General features: G+C 35.8%; 1 long non-coding RNA gene across 1 annotated transcript; it reads right to left on the bottom strand.

The window, feature by feature from the left end:
• Window positions 1–215: 215 nt before the first annotated feature.
• On the bottom strand, window positions 216–3,434 carry LOC122006291. Its single transcript, XR_006118669.1, has 3 exons — window positions 3,364–3,434; window positions 641–703; window positions 216–428 (listed from the first exon to the last, which is right to left on the bottom strand). It is a non-coding gene; the product is annotated as an uncharacterized LOC122006291 (long non-coding RNA).
• Between the last annotated feature and the right edge of the window lie 17,464 nt (window positions 3,435–20,898).

The following is a 20,898-nucleotide window of genomic DNA, read 5'->3' as shown; positions in this document are numbered from 1 at the left end:
CTCCAATTTTGTATATACGAGCATATTCGAATTGGATATAAGAATGCAGTAAGTTCTGAAAGAACTTCTTAATGGTGAATGACATGATTAAAATTGGTTAGCAGTGGAATGTTTAGTGGATTATTTGCTACCACACTATCTTTTGTTGGATTATGTCAACTGTCCATGGCTAACCTACCCAGAGCCGGTCCTGGTTGTTTAAAGGCCCAGGGCAAAACTATTAGTTATGCCCCAATTTTATCTTTCCACCAAAACTTAAACAATGTATTAAGCAGAGTGGTTAAGAATTAAAATCTTTCTAAATACTAGTCCCTATAAAGTAGTACTAAGGAGTTCAGAATAGCAAAACACAAGAAAAGATATCTGAACAGTAGAATTATTTGCTTCTGATAGATTCTACAAGGAGGTCCAAGTTCAGTCCAGATATTCTACAAAAAATCATAAGAATTTGTAAGGCGTGGAAACACATTTGGGTGAAACTACGAAAAAACTTTATAATTTATTGAGGAAAATAGAGATATGTAGGGGCGTGTTAGAAAGAAGTGACTGCTAGATATATAGCAGCAATATTTCCAATAGAGATGATGGAAGATAATTTAAGGAAGCATACCATAACTAGAGAAAGGAAAAATAAACTTACCTGTGGTGATGCACCAAAAGGAATATGCTGACCTCCAACAGTGAAGCATAATTCCTCTCCAAACTACATACAAGGAATAAAAAAGGAAGTTCATTTATGGAGAATTTATAAAAATAGATCAATATTTAGAATTTCTATATCTTTTCAATCCACATATTCAACGAAGAAATGAATGCCATGGGTGGTGGTGGAATGTTTTAGAATCGCACAAATAAAGCTAAAACAAGGAACTTAAGTAACATGTTATTGATGTTCTGGAAGTATCATTTAGAAGCAATATCAAATAGGAGAGGGTACAACTAAGACCGCATTGTAACGACCCGCCTCCTACTGACTAGGCTGCGAGGCCGATCGTTACGTAATGCTGTGCTAAATTACTATTGCGGAAAATCTGGATTGATTAAAATTTTTACTAAACTAATTACTGTAAACTGAACTTAATATTCTAGGTGTACCTAGGAGTCGTACACATGCCAGGGGAGATATTCTATGCCTTTTGGATGTCCTGCTAGCTGTAATCAGGCATTTCAATCGATCCATGGATCGATTGGGCTGTCGGATCGATCCCGTGATCGATCCAGCTTGATACTGACACGGAAGGAGGCTCTAGACCGGTTGGCTGACCGATCCAGAAGCTGTATCGCTTCTGTATCCGGCTGGATCGGTCTATCGACCGATCCAGGAGTACACTGATTGGTCGGTAGACCGATCCAGTAGCTTACTGATCGATCGGCTGACCGATCAGTGAACCTCTGTACTCACTGTTCGCCTCTGGATCGGTCGGCTGACCGATCGATAAACTCTCTGTTCACTCTTGGATCGGTCAGCTGACCGATCTAGCGGCACAACCCGGCTTTGATCGGTCTGCAAACAGATCTGGGTTCTGATCTCACCCTGAAACTCTGATTTCAGCACTCTGGCGTGCCAAAACCTCACACAACAATTCTAAAATCAATTGGAATATATTCTAGTAACTATTAACTAGCATTCTAACATAATTACTAACAAACTAAATAAATCTCCCATGGTTTAAACATTCTAAGGTCTAAAAATGCATGAAAGAAGAAATACTAAGAATTCAACTATTTAAGCTTGCTAAAACCCCTGAGGATCTTTTATTCCAGTTCCTGCCACACACACCATCTTTGCATTGAACTCCAGCTTCCTCTGCTAGTCCATTTTCCCTTTACCTTTATCTGCAGTATAAGGAAAGTAGAATCTGTAAGCTTAAAGCTTAGTAAGAAACCAACTACCTCACTAAAACATGCAACGATGCAAACATGCTTTTAAAGAATGCTATTTGAAAACATGTACTGGCATGACATACTATGGTTGCAAGCATAAACTGAAATAACTGAACATGTAAGCTGAAGCATGGCATAGCAGGCTAATCACATAGAACAATAATAGAGAACTAAGCTAACTGAAGCTAACCTGAAGCTGAAATCAAACTCAACTAACATAACTGATTTTATGAGTTTTAAAAACTAATAGCATAGTAGATCAAAATAATAATCATGTGTTGTTGGGCCCGGCAACTGTACTTACTGTGCGCGCATCCCTAACTAAACTCGGGTTTGCAAGTCCCGAATTTAGTAGGGTTTACTAGGTTATCTGAACCTAGGGACGACTGTGGGAGTCCAACCCAATGGATATCTAATCCGGTACAGTGCCAACTGAAAAGTAAAATACTGAATATAGCTAAACTATTCTAATTTGCTGTTTCTAGGTTATCTGAACCTAGAGCTAGGTTGTCTGAACCCAGAGGCGACTGTGGGAGCCCACCCATTGGACTATAGTCCCATATAAGCTAGAATAAACTGATTTACTGATTTAGATGCTTCTAATGCATTCAACTAAGCTGTTAAAATGCCTAGTTTGCATTTTTACTTAACTAGCTATTTTATCGAACACTTAGTGTGCCCCAACTCTCCTCTCTATTAGGGAGACCACTTCTAGGCACCCAACAACGTTTAGAAACCCCCACTGAAGAGGGATTATGTGTCCGGCCCATCTAAAAGTGCTCACTAAATCCCTAAACCTGCGAGGAGGGTCAATTTCACTCTATGCGTTGATAAAAATCTGCATATAGCTAAACTAATGCGTAGAAAACCCAAACGGAGCTACTTATACTGCAGGTGATGGGTTTCTTACCTCGTACGCTAATTTCCTTACAATTCTATTCGCTAGAATTCCGGTGGAGACGACTTCTCGACGATCTTCTCGCGTCTAAGCGTTCCCCTCGCGAAGGAGAGCGTCCTCGTGCCGGAGTTTTCGCCGGAAGATGCCCTTGGGGCCCTAGGGAGAAAACCCTAGGTCTTCCTTGTGGTTGGCGCCGAGAGAGGGAGAGAAGAAGGGTGTTCGGCGTGAGGGTTTGGAGGGGGAGGAGTTTGCCGAACCAAATTCTAAAATAAACCAAACCCAACCTAACTCTTCTATTTATATTAAGTGGATAATTGAACCCAACTCTAATATAAATATAATTGATTCCTCTTTCTTTCAGCACGGCCCTGCTGGGTTCACCGGTTACTAAGGCTAACTCAAAGTTATCGGATCCGAGAGGTTCCGGGTTCGATTCCCGCCTAAGCTATTTTGCTGTTCTAATTATTTTTGCTGCTTCCGCTACTCGGAAAATTCCGGAAAAATATCTAAAAATTCCAGAAAAATCATAGAATATTTATAATGCAGTTTCAAGAATTTTCGGGCGTTACACGCATACTAACCTTAACGTGCACTTCTTCCATGTATAGACTGTCAACAGGCAATGGAGGGAACGGTCATCAGCAACAGCAGTTGTGAAAACCTAAACATAGGAGAAGCATTAATATCATCTATACAAAAGTTTACAAATTCTAACCCAACATAATCACCATGACAGTAAACGTAATTTAAGGTATTGCTTGAGAATGTGGGAAAAATTATAGAAAAACAATAAGATAATTCAAGCATACCATGAAAACACTTTTCCACCCAGACTTCACATGATTAATACAACTCAAAATCATCTGAGAAACACATCGAACAATAAGCTCACAAATTTCAGAAGAATTACTTTTTTGCATGATGGCCACAAAAGGTTTCAAGAATTCATTCTGGAAGTTATAATTAGCAAGTTCTTCTCGCTCCAAAAATTTCATAGCTAATTGCCTTAGTGAATCCATTACAAAGATTGTGACCGAAAGATTTTATGGCAACCTAACTAAAACAAAAAATTCAGAAAGAACATTCCAGATACAGGACCAAACCAATCGTATACGATTCATATTGTAATGCCTGCATGGACAAAAGGTGAGGTCGGATTAAGTAGTTTCACTTGTTAAGCAAACAACTTAATAATAGAAAAGTAGCAAGTGTAGAAGGATCACAAAAAGAAAAAAAAAGTAAAAAAAAACGCAGAGGCAACTCATTTAAAGTGTCTTCGTGATGCACTTTTAAAGGCAAAATCATCAATAATATCATCATATTCAATATTTTCCAAAATATTTTTTTCAATACATAAAATTGCTAATCCATTTAGCCTATCTTGAGTCATTGTGGTCCGTAAATAAGATTTTATTAATTTTAATTTTGAAAAACTTCTTTCGGCAGATGCCATTGTCACGGGTATTGTCAATAATATCCTATAAGCAATCATCACATTTGGAAACATATCCATTGTTTTTAAAAACTCTAATATTTGAATGGAAGACCATTTTTTATTTGTTTCATAAGATTCACTTGGTAACATTACTTGCAAAACTTGTAATTCTGAAAACATATATTTTGCATCAATATCAGAAGCGTCGCATTTTTCAAAGCATTTTCAAGATTCACAAAAGAACTCATTAATTCATCATCAACCATTGAAACTAATTTTGCAACATCATACAAGAACCCAAATATAGATTCAAAATATTACAACTGTTCAAACCTACTTTTCAATTGCCCAAGAGCAATATCGACTACTAAGATAAAATAATCTATTCGAAAAGACTCTTCCGGTGATTGATTTTCCCTTTCAGTATTAGCAATCTCATCAAAATGTCTCGTTCTACTAATTTTACGTTTTATAGGAAATACAAGCTCAATTTCCATATCAAATGCTATTTTTTTTGCATCAACCATAGCTAAAGCAAAACCATTTTCTCTATATTTTTCAAAACAAGAAAGAAGACCAGCCAATTGTTTTACAGCAACATCAAGACGCATATCCTCTGACTGTAATTTTTTACTAAGTTAATTTTATGCAAAATATCATGCCAAATAACAAGGCTTAATATAAATTCAAAACTTGAAAGTTCACCAGATGCTAGAGTTTCAGCATCTCTACTTAATTTGCTATCTTTACTTATTTCTGCTAATTTGAACAAAGCTTCTCTAATTTGGGAAGCTTGAGATAGTATTGCTTTGACTGTTTCAATATGACTTTCCCATCTTGTAGTTGACAATGATTTTAAAGTTAATCCATCAATATATTCAAGCAAAACATTCCATCTTTTTGTTGAATTAGAGAACACGGTGTACATACATTGACATGCTCCAAAAAATGATTTTGCTTTAGCACAAGAATTTGCCATGTCACAAACAACTAAATTAAGAGAATGAGAACCACATGACATGCAAAATGCTCTAGGATTAATGTCAAGCAATCTTCTTTGCACGCCTTGATTTTTTCCTTTCATATTAGATCCATTATCATAACCTTGCCCTCTCACATTATCAATATCAAGTTCTAAAGATTGTAAAACAAATTTCAATTCATTGAAAAGGCCTAAACCAGTTGTATCTTCTACATTTATAAATTCTAAGAAATACTCTTCTATTTTAATTGGAGTCTCTGAAACATCTACACATCTTAATATGAGTGTCATTTGTTCTTTGTGACTTGCATCCGGTGTACAATCAAGAATTACTGAAAAATATTTTGCCTCTTTTACTTTTTAAATTATTGCATTCTTGACTTTGGAGGCTAAAATAGATATTAACTCGTTTTGAATTTTATGACTAAGATAATGATAATGAATCTTTTTATCTTGAATGAGTCGAAAATGTTCTTGCATTATTGGATCAAAATCTGCAATCATTTCAAGTAGACCCAAAAAATTACCATTACTATCTTCATAGATTTTGTCATGTGTACCACGAAATGCCAAATTATATATAGCAAGACATTTGACAACAGCAACTATTCTTAGCATAATGTGTTTCCAATGTTTTGTGTCCTTTTTAATTTGTTCTTGTATTTCCTTTTCAATTGTCAATGTTTTCTTTAATCTCATTTGTAGTTCAACAAAAGCTCTTAGATTAGTGAGGTGTTCAACACTATTTTCATGTTGTTTAAGTTTGTCACATAAATGTTTCCAGTCATTAACTCATTCTCTTGCTAAATTACTTTTGGTGTGTATTACTTTAAACAACTTACAACAAATACAAAATACTCTGTCTAACTCCTTCGAGTACACTAACCATTTTCGATCACGAGTCTCACCATTTGGTAACATTTGAACATAATAAGTATGAGAAAAGTGTCGAGATTCTTTATCTAAAGGAAACTTAAGAATATCTTCTCTTTTAGGACCTCTTTCCACAAGTAAATCCCTCATTTTTGTATCAAGAGTATCCCAAACTCGTGGATCAAATATGTTCAAATCATATTTAGGTGTCGAACATTGATATTTGTTTGTATGCTCATCATCACAAAACTTATCAATATCTTTAGTTTTGTCAATTTCAATTTCATCCAAATTATTAACATCTACATTATCTTCGTTCTCATTTTCTACAAATTTCTCATTCTCATCACTTTCATTTCTCACAAATTCTTTATTTTCATCATTCTTGTTTTCAACAAAATCTTCATTAACATTTGATTAATTAGTTAAAATATGAACTAAATTTTCTGTTGTGTTATGTGATTCTTTACCAAAATATTTATTTAATGAACCTCTTAAGCTTTGGGCTATCTCTTCTTCTTTTTTCTTTTTTTGTCTTTTTTGATATCCAGAGAGTTGTTTCATGATAATAGATAATTATGAACAAAAAGCAATAAACAAAGAACAATAAAACCTGATATGGAGAATTTTCTTTTGATTCGAAATCCACTTATATAAGACCTTATACAGATATCCTGCAAGTTTATAAAAAAAACATAATTCAATTGTTTAGGAGTTAAGACCTTATTCGTATAATTAAAACAGTAATAAAATAAGGTTTCAAAAAAAGATAACACTAAAGTCAACTAAATTTCCATGGTTAGTTTGCTATATTATATTATTTGCTATTTGATTTTAATCAATAATCAATTAATTATGAAAGAAGTATTCTAACTACTCAGTGAAGTTAACTAGGCTATTTATTAAAATAATATCTATCATTTCAGAAATTATAAATAAAATAAGATTTTCAAGCAATGCTAATTTCTTTATATTAAGCTTGAATAGTTAAATACAATAAAAAAAATTAGAGAGCTATTGTGTGAAATTATGAAACATGCATCTACTTTAATATTAAATTGTTTTTATGTTCAAATGCCTAAACAAGGATTATAACTCCTAATGATTGAGACACTACAAGAAAATAGATATTTTGCGACGATTTTTATCGTCGCTAATAATATTTTTTCGTCGCTAATAAATATTCGAGATGATAAAATTTCGTCGCTAGTGTCGTCGTTATAAGCTTGTCGTAAATATATATTGGTGACGAAATATGCTTAATTCGTCGCTATTGTTTTTGCGACGTTACACTATTGTCGCTAAAGTAAATTATTTCGCCGTAAAATATTTAGCGACGATTTAATGAATATCGTTGCTATAGTTATTTTTAACGACGAATTTATTTATTACGTCGCTAAAATATTCGCTACGTTTTATATATATTCGTTGCTAAAAACTACGTCCCCAGTTTCGATATTTTCGGAATACAGACAGCTTAGCGACGATTTTATCTGTTTTCTTCACTAATCTTCAACATTAGTGACGAAAACAGATAAAATCGTCGCTAATTGTTGATCATTAGCGACGATTTTATACAAAAATCATCGCTAATGTTGAAGATTAGCGACGAAAACAGATAAAATCATCGCTAATATCTGGTTTAAGAAATTACAGATCCTCATTTACATCCTCTGTACAGATTTATATACAAATTCACAACTATAACAACAAATTCACAAATACTCAAACATTTAACTCATACTTCAACACAAATATAATAACAATATTCACAATCCAAATTCAAAACATATTCACAACCAACAATCCAACCAAGTTCACAACCAAAAATCCAAACAAGCTCAAAACAATTCCAGAACATCATGTTTCTATACAAAAGTCTACAACATCAAGGAATCTAAGATGGAGGAGGAGGAGGTGGAGCTGAAGATGATTCCTGGATCAAGGAATCTAATGCTCCAGGTGCCAATCAATTAAGTATTTGTTCAAACATATTTTGTCTTGATTTAATTGATGCTAACTCATCTTGGGTGTTTGCTAGCTGAATTTTGGTGTTCGCTAACTCATCTTGGGTCGATTCAAGTCTTTCACGCAATGCAGCATTAGTTGATCTGGATGAGTTGGCAATAAACAACCGCTTAAGTCTGGCCTTCAAAGGAAAATATCGAAGAATTTTCTGAGCATTCTTTTTCTTATTCATCCCATCATACTTGTATCTGGGCTCCTTGCATACTGGGCATATATCTTTATTCTCGTGCTCACCCCAAAATAATATACAATCATTCTTACATGCATGTATCTTCTCATATGTCAATCCTAACTCTTTTAACATTTTTTTTTGCTTCATAATGAGAGTTTGGAATCGCATTCGGTTTTGGGAATGCCTCTTGCAATAACTGAAGTAACATATCAAAAGATTTATTGCTCCACCCATTTAACACCTTCACATGCATTAACTTGACCAAAAAACTGAATGCAGAAAAATTAGTACAATTGTGATACAACTCTTTTTGTGCTTCTTCAAACATTGAGGTATAACTTCCTCTAATATCATATGCATTAATGTCATCTGATTGAGGTCCACTGGTATTGATATTTTCTGTATTTCTTAAATCAGTAAACATATCTTCAAAATCATCTTCTTGATCATGTTCCTCTTCATTGACAATATTTATATTAATAGATGATGTAGTAGCTTCTCCGTGAAAGTTCCAAACTTTGTATAATTTATCAAATCCCCACCTATAAAGATGTCCTCGAACATAATCCAACTCATATTTAAACAAATTGCCACACATTCGACATGGACAACGAATTTTAGATAAATTTAAACTTATCATATAATTCTCTGCCACCTTTAAAAACTGATTTAGTCCATTTATATATTCAGGCTCAATCCGATTCTCAATCATTATCCAACTTTTATCCATATTTATAACCTGATTAATAATATTAAAAAATCATATTATTCAATAAAATAATCCTAAAATTAATTAATAGCATCAAAAGAACCCTCAAATTATCATCTAAGCATTAAAATATTACAATTATAAACAAGGTAGGCAAGATTTGACACAAAGCTAAGATTAATTTTAATTACCAAGCTAAGATTTGACACAAACATGAGGAGTGGACGGGGATAACAAAAATGTAGGCAAGAGATCACCAAGGACTAAAGAACTAAACTAGACATAAGCACATAAAGATGAATAAAAATGAAAAAATTCTTCCATTATCTTCTCGTAAAGCTTTTCGTGAATGTGTTCGTTTAGTTAGTGTTTTAGGTGTCTCTACTTTGATGTAGCAGTGCACAAGGGAAAGCAAGCATTCGGTGTCACTCTGAATACTGAATAAATTGTATAAAATAAACTTAAATGATGCTGAATCACAGCTCCTAGATAATTTCTAGTTTTTTTTTGGAGACGCAAAGAATACAATTTAAGCACTCAGACAATTTCTAGTTCTTTTGAAGATATATATACGATAATCCTTAGCAAATGATCTTCTGTTAGGAGCTATTTTAGATTGTTAATGATGTCTATTTCTCTTCTGTGCAGTGTCTCATAGGATCGTCTCCATAAAGGGATATGTAGACACTTGAAATCATTAGAGCTGATTGGTGATGATGAAGTTAATTGTTTGAGAAGTGTAGCTGATGGAAAATAATAAGAGTTGTCAAACATCATTCTAAGAATCCTGGATGTGTGAACTAAGGAATTATAATAATGTATAGGGAGTAATAATATTAACAATCACTCACTGCCAAAATAACATCCCAATTTGCAATAGTATTGTTGATCTATTTTTAAAAATAGGCATACAAGAAAGATATAGAGGGCTTTCATGAATACTGTTTAAACTTCCTGGAGAAGTTTAATCATTTTTGTAAAATTTTAAAATTAATATATATGAAATCATTTAACTGCACAAAATTCTGGTTACAACTTTAGCACATAATATACGCCTAAATCTGCATCTAGTCATTTAAAGCTTATAGCTGAGTAAAGGGCAACCTACTCTTGGAGTCATGATCTCATCTTTCACAGGAAATACAACCTATGTGAATGCTAGTGTAGGATCTTTTACTTGTATCATAACGTTCAAGAGGAAGGAGGGAAGAGTCACCTCGCCGGAAGGAAGGAAGAGACAAGACGTTCGGTGCAGCGTTGGGGAGTCTCGCCGGAGGAGGGAGGGAGGGCGCAGGAATGAGGGAGGAAGAATCGCGGAATCGAGTGCGTCGAGAGGAAGAAAGGGTCGATGGAGTCTCGCCGGAGGAGGGAGGCTGCAGGAATGAGCGAGGAGGAAGAAAAATCGCCTGCGTCGGGAGAAAGAAGAGGGTCGGCCAGATTTAGGGTTTAAAACGGATATTAGCGGCGAAATTTACAATTTCATCGCAAACATTATAATTTGCGGAGAAACCACCAATATTCGTCGCTAAGTGTTTAGAGGCAATTTAATTCGCCGCTAGAATCATCGTAAAATTTTTTTTTAAAAAAAAAAACAATTGGCGACGAACAGTACTTACTTTCGTTGCAAACATTTTAGCGGCGAATTAATTCGCCGCTAGTTTCGTCGCAAAAATATATTTTTTTAAAAATGGAAAAAAGTTTGCGTCGATACTATATTTAGTCGCAAATATCGTTGTTTAGCTACGATATTATATTTCGTCGCTAATACTTCGTTGCTATTTTCCTAAATTTTTGTAGTGAGAGTATATTCTCTCACCAAAAATTATCAATTTGTACCTAAGGATTATAACTCCTAATGAAACATTCTACCAAAAATCATCTTGTAATTGAGAGTATATACTTGATTCATTTAATACATATTATAACTGAGAGTTATAAGACTCTGATTGCAACATATGATTCAATTCGTTCCTATCAGCTTGCTAGGAAATAGGAATAACTCCTTATTTAAGCCAGTTGCCCTAACATTCTATATCATTGTTCTCATTGTTATGTTTAATTGTTAAAATTGGCCCTATGGGAGTATAACTGCACAAGCTCTATCTTTAATTCAAAGTTGTACAGTTTGATCAAAACAGGATATCAAAATAGGATTTTTTTTTATTTTTTTTATAGATTAGGTGAAATGGCTCGCACAAATTTGGAATTGACATGGTGCGTTGATATCCCACATTTATCCGCATAAAATGTTTTACATATAAAGTATAAACATGATAAAAGTGGATCGCAGACTGTGAAGGGGAAAAAATCACCAGAAGAAAGGGAAGTGAGACATGGCAGGAAGAATACCAAATAGATGGGTTTCGCAACAACTGCAGTCCACAGCAGTAACTTACGGCTGTAAGTCCTTCTGTCCTTGGCGCTATTTGCCTGATTTGTGTGTTGGACGTGAGCTCACAGCCACCCCCAATTCATGGTCGTACCATGCACTCTCCCGCATGTTGGTTGCTACTCGGAAAGCATATAGGTTCCACTGTACAAAAATTTTGTACAAAGGTCTGAACCTTTTCCTAGCTACCATGTGTTCTTTTAAATTAAATTTTGGATCTCCTGCGGAACTTAACACGTTTGATCCAAAACTTAATCTATTTGTTCTTTTAGGTTTTGACTTGGATCTCCTGCGGAACTTAACACGTTCGACCCAAGTCTCCTTAAGTTATTAATTCCATTAAATATTAATTTCCATAAAAGGTTCCCAGTACTGACGTGGCGAGGCACATGGCCTTCTTGGATATGGGAGCAACCACCACCGACTAGACAAAACCTTTAATAGAAAGCTAATATTTAATTTCCTAAAATAACTTTAGGTTAACCAAAGAGAACAATCAAATCACAAGGAAAAGAAAGAAACAAAAGAACACAACTTCGAAAAAACATATTCGAAATACTAGAACGTAAGCCTCTTGTATTTGGTATTATTTCCATAAATAACTAGCATGATGCGGAAATAGAAATTACTAGTTATACCTTGTAGAAAAACCTCTTGATCTTCTACCGTATTCCTCTTCTAACCTCGGACGTTGTGTGGGCAACGATCTTCCAAGATGAGAAACCACCAACCACCTTCTTCTTCTCCAAGCAAGGTTCGGCCACAAAAGAAAAGCTTCACCAAGGAGAAAAACCAAAATACTAACCAAGCTCCAAGAGATGCTAGCTTTCTCTCCTTCTTCTTCTTCTTCTCCAAGTAGTATCCGGCCACCACAAGAGCTCCAAGGAGGGGAGAGAGGTTCGGCCACCACAAGAGGAAGAGAGGGAGATGATGGCCGGCCACACCAAGGAACAAAAGAGGGAGAGGAATAATAGATGTTGTGTCTTGTGAAGGCACCCTCACCCCTTCTTTTATATTCCTTGGCCTAGGTAAATTAGGAAATTTAATTACAACAAATTTTCCTTAATTTCCTTGACATGATTTAATTGAGAAAAATAAAATAATATTTCCCCAATTAAACAATGATGGCCGGCCACATCAAGAGGAAACAAATTGGACAAGTTTTAATCAACAATTAAAACTTTCCTTATTTGTTTCCAGAAATTTTAAAAAATAAAATTTCTCTTTAAAAATCTCTTCATGGTTAATAAAAGGAAATATCTATAATTTTAATTTTATTAACATGTGAATAATTTTAAGAAAAATAAAAAAATATACAAATAAGGAAAGAGATCTAATCTCTTTCTTTAATCTTTTGTAAAACTTTTACAAGAGAGATATTTTAATTTTAATTCTCTTTAAAATATATCTTCCACATAATAATAAAATCTAAAATTAAATTTCTTTTTTATTTAATTATGGCCGGCCCTACTAGCTTGGGTTCAAGCTAGGGCCGGCCACCTTAAACCCAAGCTTAGGCCGGCCCTAGCTTGGTTCCCAAGCTAGCTTGGCCGGCCCCCTTTAGGTGGGTATAAAAGGTGGGTATATGTGGGTATAGTACTCTATAAATAAGAGGCTACGATAGGGACCGAGAGGAGGAATTGGTTTTGGTCTCCCGATAAAATTAAGCATCCCGTGTTCGCCCGAACACACAACTTAATTTTATCAATGATAATTCATTCCACTAGAGAACTATCATTGAACTACCGCACCAATCCCAAATTACATTTTGGGCTCCTTCTTATTATGAGTGTGTTAGTCTCCGTGTTTAAGATATCGAATGTCCACTAATTAAGTGAGTTCGACAACTCATTTAATTAATATCTAAGTCCAAGAGTAGTACCACTCAACCTTATTATCATGTCGGACTAAGTCCACCGCAGGGTTTAACATGACAATCTTTATGAGCTCCTCTTGAGGACATTATCAACCTAGTATCACTAGGACACGGTTTCCTTCTATAATCAACAACACACACTATGAGTGATACCATTTCCCAATTTATCGGGTTTATTGATTCATCGAACTAAATCTCACCCATTGATAAATTAAAGAAATAAATATCAAACATATGTGCTTGTTATTATATTAGGATTAAGAGCACACACTTCCATAATAACCGTGGTCTTTGTTCCTTTATAAAGTCAAGTATAAAAGGAACGACCTCAAATGGTCCTACTCAATACACTCGAGTGTACTAGTGTAATTATATAGTCAAGATAAACTAATACCTAATTACACTACGACTTTCTAATGGTTTGTTCCTTTCCATTCTGGTCGTGAGCTACTTATAATTTATAAGGTACTGATAACATCATCTTCCGTATGTGACACCACATACTATGTTATCTACAATATAAATTAAATGAACAACTACAAACAAATGTAGATAATTAGACCAAATGTGATTCTTTATTCATAATGAATGTTTACAAAGCTTAGGCTCTCGATACACTCCAACAATCTCCCACTTATACTAATGACTAAGTGCCATATCTTCTACCATACATCTGATTCCCATTCCTCCACATGCCGATCGAAAGCTTTCTGGAAGGGCCTTAGTGAAAGGATCCGCCGGTTATCCGTGATGCAATCTTGGCGATGACAACTTCTCCTCGCTTCACGATATCTCTTATCAAGTGGTACTTGCGCTCTATATGTTTACTTGCCTTATGGGCTCGTGGTTCCTTCGAGTTTGCAAGTCCGCTATTATCACAATAAATTGTGATGATTTTGGGCAAACCAGAATCACATCTAAGTCCATTAGAAAGTTCCTGAGCCATACTGCTTCTTTAGCCGCCTCGGAGGCTGCTACATACTCGACTTCCATGGTTGAGTCCAAACGCATTTCGCTTAACACTCCTCCATGAAATGGCTCCACCTCCTAAAGTAAACACATAGCCTGATGTAGACTTACTTCCTATTGGATTTAAAATCTGTGTAACCCACAGGGAGCAAATCATTCGCTTGGTAAACTAGCATATAATCCTAGTCCTTCTCGGTACTTTAATATATGCTTTACCGCATCCAATGTCCTTGTCGGGGTTACTCGATGTCTGCCGACCATGCCTACGTAAAAGCAGATATCGTGTCTCGTATAGCATTGCATACATTAGGCTTCCTGCGAAGCATAAGGAATCGCTTTCATGTCCTCTATCTCTTTTGATGTCTTTGGAGACATCTCTTTAGATAGAGCTACTCCATGTCTAAAAGGTAAGAAACCTTTCTTGGAGTCTTGCATGCTAAAACGAGCAAGGATTGTATCTATATATGAAGCTTGGGATAGACACAACATTCTTTTCTTGCGATCCCTTATAACTTTGATCCCAAGAATGTGTGCACATTCTCCTAAGTCCTTCATATCAAATTGTTTGGACAACCATACCCTTACGTCGATAATACCTTGACATTGTTGCCAATTAACAAAATATCATCTACGTATAGTACAAGAAATACCACCACGTTTCGTTACACTTCTTATATACACAAGACTCATCCGGACTTTGAATAAATCCATATGATGGATTACTTCATTAAACCGGATGTTCCAAGACCTTGAAGCTTGCTTCATCCATAAATGGACCGATTGAGCTTGCATACTAGATGCTCTTTGCCTTTTTCAATAAATCCTTCCGGTTGCTTCATATGGATGTTCTCTTCAAGACTTCCATTAAGGAAAGTCTTGACATCCATTTGCCAAATCTCATAATCCATATGAGCGGAATGGATAAGAGTATCCGGATAGACTTAAGCATGGCTACGGTGAAAAGGTTTCCTCATAATCGATTCCCTCTTTACGAGTGTACCCTTTCGCAACAAGCCTAGCTTTGAAGGTTTCTACCTTCCGTCATCCCTCTTTTCCTTTTGTAAATCCACTTGCATCCAACGGCTTTTACACCATCGGTGGTTCTACAAGCTCCAGACCTTATTAGAGTACATGGACTCTATTTGAATTCATTGCCTTTTGCCAAGATCGCATCTATATCTTGGAGTGCTTCGTCATATGATAGGGATCGGGTTCATGTTTACCCGGATCAAGTCGAAGACTCTCCCAAAACATGAATCTTTCAGTGCATTACAACCCTCCCACTACGACGAGGCATGCGTGGTTGTGTATCATGTGTGACACGTGTTGCGGCTCTTGTGGTACTTCATCTTGTCCTGGTACTGAAGTAGACATGTCCTCTCTAAGTTCTTCTAAAACAACTTTACTCGGGCTTGTGATCCATTATATAGTCTTCTTCTAAAACTGGGCATTGGTGCTAACAATGACCTTCGGTCTTTAGGACTATAAAATAAACCACCTTTCGTTCCTTTGGGATATCCTACAAACACGCGAACTTATGCGAGATTCTAACTTATCAAGATCTGGTTTCAGACATGTGCTGGACTACCCCATATCCGAATATGTCTTAGACGGGTTTCGCCCATTCCACAATTCTATGGGAGTAGAAGCCGATTTAGAAGGTACTAAGTTCGGAACATATACTGCTGTTTCAGAGCATATCCCCAAAACGAATTTGTAATTCGAATAACTCATCATTGATCTAACCATCTCCATAAGAGTCCTATTCCTTCTTCGCTACACCATTCTGTTGGGGTTGTGCACACAATTGGGATTGAATCCCGGCCTTCGATAAGTAATTCCTAAACTCTCCTAAGAGGTATTCGCCACCACGATCAGTAGTGTCTTGATACTTTTACCTAGTCGTTTCTCCACATCGCCTTGTATTCTTTGAACTTATCAAAGCACTGACTGCGCATTAGGTAAATGTATCCATATCTTGAATAATCGCCCATGAAAGAGACAAAATATTCAAAACCTCCTCTTGCCCGGACTGACATAGGACCACATAAATCGAGTGAACCAACTCTAACACTTCTTTGGCTCTATACCCTTGGCCTTGAAGCGGCCTCTTGGTCATTTTACCTTCTAAGCAAGATTCACAAGTTGGAAAATTTTCCAACTCTAATGAACTTAAAAGTCCATCAGCTATAAGCCTCTGAATCCTACTTAAGTTAATATGACCAAGCCTTAGATGCCAAAGATATGCTTGGTTCATTTCTGAAGGTTCTTTTCTCTTATTAGAATTAGAAGATGAATTATAAATTTCCATGTTTTGCTTTGTGGAAGAATTTGGATTTAAAATATACAAATTGCCAACTAATGCACCAGAACAGATAATCACTTTATTTCTTTTAATAACTACATCGTTACTGAAAGAAACTGAATATCCATCTAAAAACAGTTTAGAAACTGAAATTAAATTCTTTCTAAAACTGGGTACATAAAGACAATTTCTTAAAACCAAATTTCTATTTCTAAAAGATAAGTAGACGTCTCCCACTGCAACAGCTGCCACCTTAGTAGCATTGCCCATGTAGACAGTAATCTCCCCTTCAGATAGTCGTCGGGTTTCCTGGAACCCCTGCAAGGAATTGCAGACATGATCAGTGGCTCCCGTATCTACACACCAGGTGCTGGTAGATAACACCGCTAAACATGTTTCAACAACTAGAGTATGAGATATACCTTTGTTTTGGTTCTTACGAGGATAGTCCGCCTTCCAATGTCCTGCCTGCTTGCAGATGAAGCACTTGCCCTTCGGCTTCTTCATTCCAGCTTTAAATCCCGTACTCTGAGATTTATTCACTTTCTTTGCTGAACCAGTTTGTTTCTTCTTCTTCTTACCTTTCGGTTTAGAAGTAGAACCATTTTCAGCATAGTGAATTTGAGCATTGTGACGAAATAACCCTTCTGCTGCTTGAAGTTCTGTCAGTAGTTCCCCTAATGAATAAATCCTTTATTCATATTATAGTTCAGGATGCTCAAAACTTCTAGGTAGGGTTTGGAGGATCATATCGATCCGGGTTTCCCATCAATTTCTCCTCCAAGGATCGTATTTCGTTCGGATAAGCCATCATGTTTAGGATATGATCCCTTACAGGAGTACCCTCGCATGGTGGCTTTCATTATCTTTCTCATAGCTTCTTGTCTAGAAGCCCTATCCCGATGACCAAAGAGTTCCTTGAGATTGTTCATAATATCATAAGTCGTTGGTAAATCTTTATCTTGATGTTGCAATACATTTGACATTGAAGCCAAAATATAACACCGCGCCATCTCATCCCTTTACCCATTTCCTATGATATTCAATCTCCTCTTGGGTAGATTCACCGGTGGGTGCATCAGGGCAATGCTCGGTCAAGACAAATTTATAGCTTTCAGCAAGAAGAACAATATCCGGGTTTCTTTTCCAATCTATGTAATTTGGTCCAATAAGTCTATTTTGTTGAAGTATGATGGACGATGGGTTGAAAGTCATCCTAAGAATCACAAATAACTTTTGGTCAGAACTCTAAATTTAGAATAATATTGATTCCTCGAACAATACTATTTTAAATTAACCAACACCTTAAACCACCGTGAATTTTGTATGCCACGTTAGTGTGGACGTATACAAATTCAACATTTGTAAAAGGAGGGTTTTAACCCATTAATTTTATTATCTTGTCAACCTAACTTTTGACAAATAAAATTAATAGTTGGTATTATTTGGTCACACAAATAATAGCAGTGACTCCGTTGGGGAGGATACTATTAGATGTGTCTAAGTGTACACCATTACTTGACACTAAGTCCATTAATAAGATTATGCCCCTTCCGTTGGGGAAGATCACACGCTCTTAATTAACTTCCTATAGTCATCCATAAATGGAAGTCTGCTCTAGTGGTCCGCAAACAAGCTCATCCGTTATGGAGGAAGGCGCTCAGAGCCACAAGCTCGTTTGCATCACTTACAAACCAGTAATGGAGACCATGGGATTTACTTAAAAATCCCTCTCCCACTTAGTTATTTATAAATGAGGAATTTTAACTATGCTAGCCTACTAAACTTGTAAACTAACATGCACACACAGCACAATATAAAAGCAATAAATAGAAAATCTAATTTTCAACTATTATGGCTTTTATCTTTAATTATCCTCCGTGTGTTGTCATCCGAAGCTGCTGCCATATTTGGCCACCGCCACCGGGTCTAACTGTCGCATCCATCTTGCTCCGAGTTCCGCTGCGCCTCTGGTCCTTAGAAGGTTCCACGCTTTGCAAGATTCGATCCGCGACATAAATAGAATTTTACATTTTGATCCTATATTCCATAAAAGGAATGTACATGTATCTAGATCAAAAATAAAATCCTAATAAAACTAAATACAGCTCCTACTGTATTTTAATACAATCATGCACACACATATAAATTGCCCTTGACATGTCCAAGGGTCCAATCACACACATAATTAACTAAAAGCCATAATAGTTGGATCCTGCATCCATAGAGTTAGCACATCCTACTATTAACCTGCCTAAATTATGTATGACATGTGCATAATTAAACTAAATACCAAATACACAGAGGCAAAACCCTAGCTCTGATACCAATTGTTGGTTGCTACTCGGAAAACCTATAGGTTCCACTGTACAAAAATTTTGTACAAAGGTCTGAACCTTTTCCTAGCTACCATGTGTTCTTTTAAATTAAATTTTGGATCGCCTGCGGAACTTAACACGTTTGATCCAAAACTTAATCTATTTGTTCTTTTAGGTTTTGACTTGGATCTCCTGCGGAACTTAACACGTTCGACCCAAGTCTCCTTAAGTTATTAATTCCATTAAATATTAATTTCCATAAAAGGTTCCCAGTACTGATGTGGCGAGGCACATGGCCTTCTTGGATATGGGAGCAACCACCACCGACTAGACAAAACCTTTAATAGAAAGCTAATATTTAATTTCCTAAAATAACTTTAGGTTAACCAAAGAGAACAATCAAATCACAAGGAAAAGAAAGAAACAAAAGAACACAACTTCGAAAAACATATTCAAATACTAGAACGTAAGCCTCTTGTATTTGGTATTATTTCCATAAATAACTAGCATGATGCGGAAATAGAAATTACTAGTTATACCTTGTAGAAAAACCTCTTGATCTTCTACCGTATTTCTCTTCTAACCTCGGACGTTGTGTGGGCAACGATCTTCCAAGATGAGAAACCACCAACCACCTTCTTCTTCTCCAAGCAAGGTTCGCCACAAAAGAAAAGCTTCACCAAGGAGAAAAACCAAAATACTAACCAAGCTCCAAGAGATGCTAGCTTTCTCTCCTTCTTCTTCTTCTTCTCCGAGTAGTATCCGCCACCACAAGAACTCCAAGAGAGAGGAGAGGTCAAGAGGAGAAGGAGAGATGATGGACACCAAGAACAAAAAAGAGGGAATAATTGATGTTGTTTGTGAAGGCACCCTCACCCCTTCTTTATATTCCTTGGCCTAGGTAAATTAGGAAATTTAATTACAACAAATTTTCCTTAATTTCCTTGACATGATTTAATTGAGAAAATAAAATAATATTTCCCCAATTAAACAATGATGGCCGGCCACATCAAGAGGAAACAAATTGGACAAGTTTTAATCAACAATTAAAACTTTCCTTATTTGTTTCCAGAAATTTTAAAATAAAATTTCTCTTTAAAAATCTCTTCATGGTTAATAAAAGGAAATATCTATAATTTTAATTTTATTAACATGTGAATAATTTTAAAGAGAAAATAAAAACTCTCCAATCTACAAATAAGGAAAGAGATCTAATCTCTTTCTTTAATCTTTTGTAAAACTTTTACAAGAGAGATATTTTAATTTTAATTCTCTTTAAAATATATCTTCCACATAATAATAAAATCTAAAATTAAATTTCTTTTTTATTTAATTATGGTCGGCCCTACTAGCTTGGGTTCAAGCTAGGGCCGCCACCTTAAACCCAAGCTTAGGCCAGCTTGGTTCCCAAGCTATCTTGGCCGGCCCCCTTTAGGTGGGTATAAAAGGGGGGTATATGTGGGTATAGTACTCTATAAATAAGAGGCTACAATAGGGACCGAGAGGAGGAATTGGTTTTGGTCTCCGATAAAATTACATCCCGTGTTCGAACACACAACTTAATTTTATCAATGATAATTCATTCCACTAGAGAACTATCATTGAACTACCGCACCAATCCCAAATTACATTTTGGGCTCCTTCTTATTATGAGTGTGTTAGTCTCCCTGTGTTTAAGATATCGAATGTCCACTAATTAAGTGAGTTACTGACAACTCATTTAATTAATATCTAAGTCCAAGAGTAGTACCACTCAACCTTATTATCATGTCGGACTAAGTCCACCAGGTTTAACATGACAATCTTTATGAGCTCCTCTTGAGGACATTATCAACCTAGTATCACTAGGACACAGTTTCCTTCTATAATCAACAACACACACTATGAGTGATACCATTTCCCAATTTATCGGGTTTATTGATTCATCGAACTAAATCTCACCCATTGATAAATTAAAGAAATAAATATCAAACATATGTGCTTGTTATTATATTAGGATTAAGAGCACACACTTCCATAATAACTGTGGTCTTTGTTCCTTTATAAAGTCAGTATAAAAG

The sequence above is a fragment of the Zingiber officinale genome, chromosome 7B (assembly GCF_018446385.1).
Source record: "Zingiber officinale cultivar Zhangliang chromosome 7B, Zo_v1.1, whole genome shotgun sequence".
Classification (NCBI taxonomy): domain Eukaryota; kingdom Viridiplantae; phylum Streptophyta; class Magnoliopsida; order Zingiberales; family Zingiberaceae; genus Zingiber; species Zingiber officinale.
Note: the sequence above shows the minus strand (reverse complement) of the source record. Positions and strands in the feature narration are given on the sequence as shown.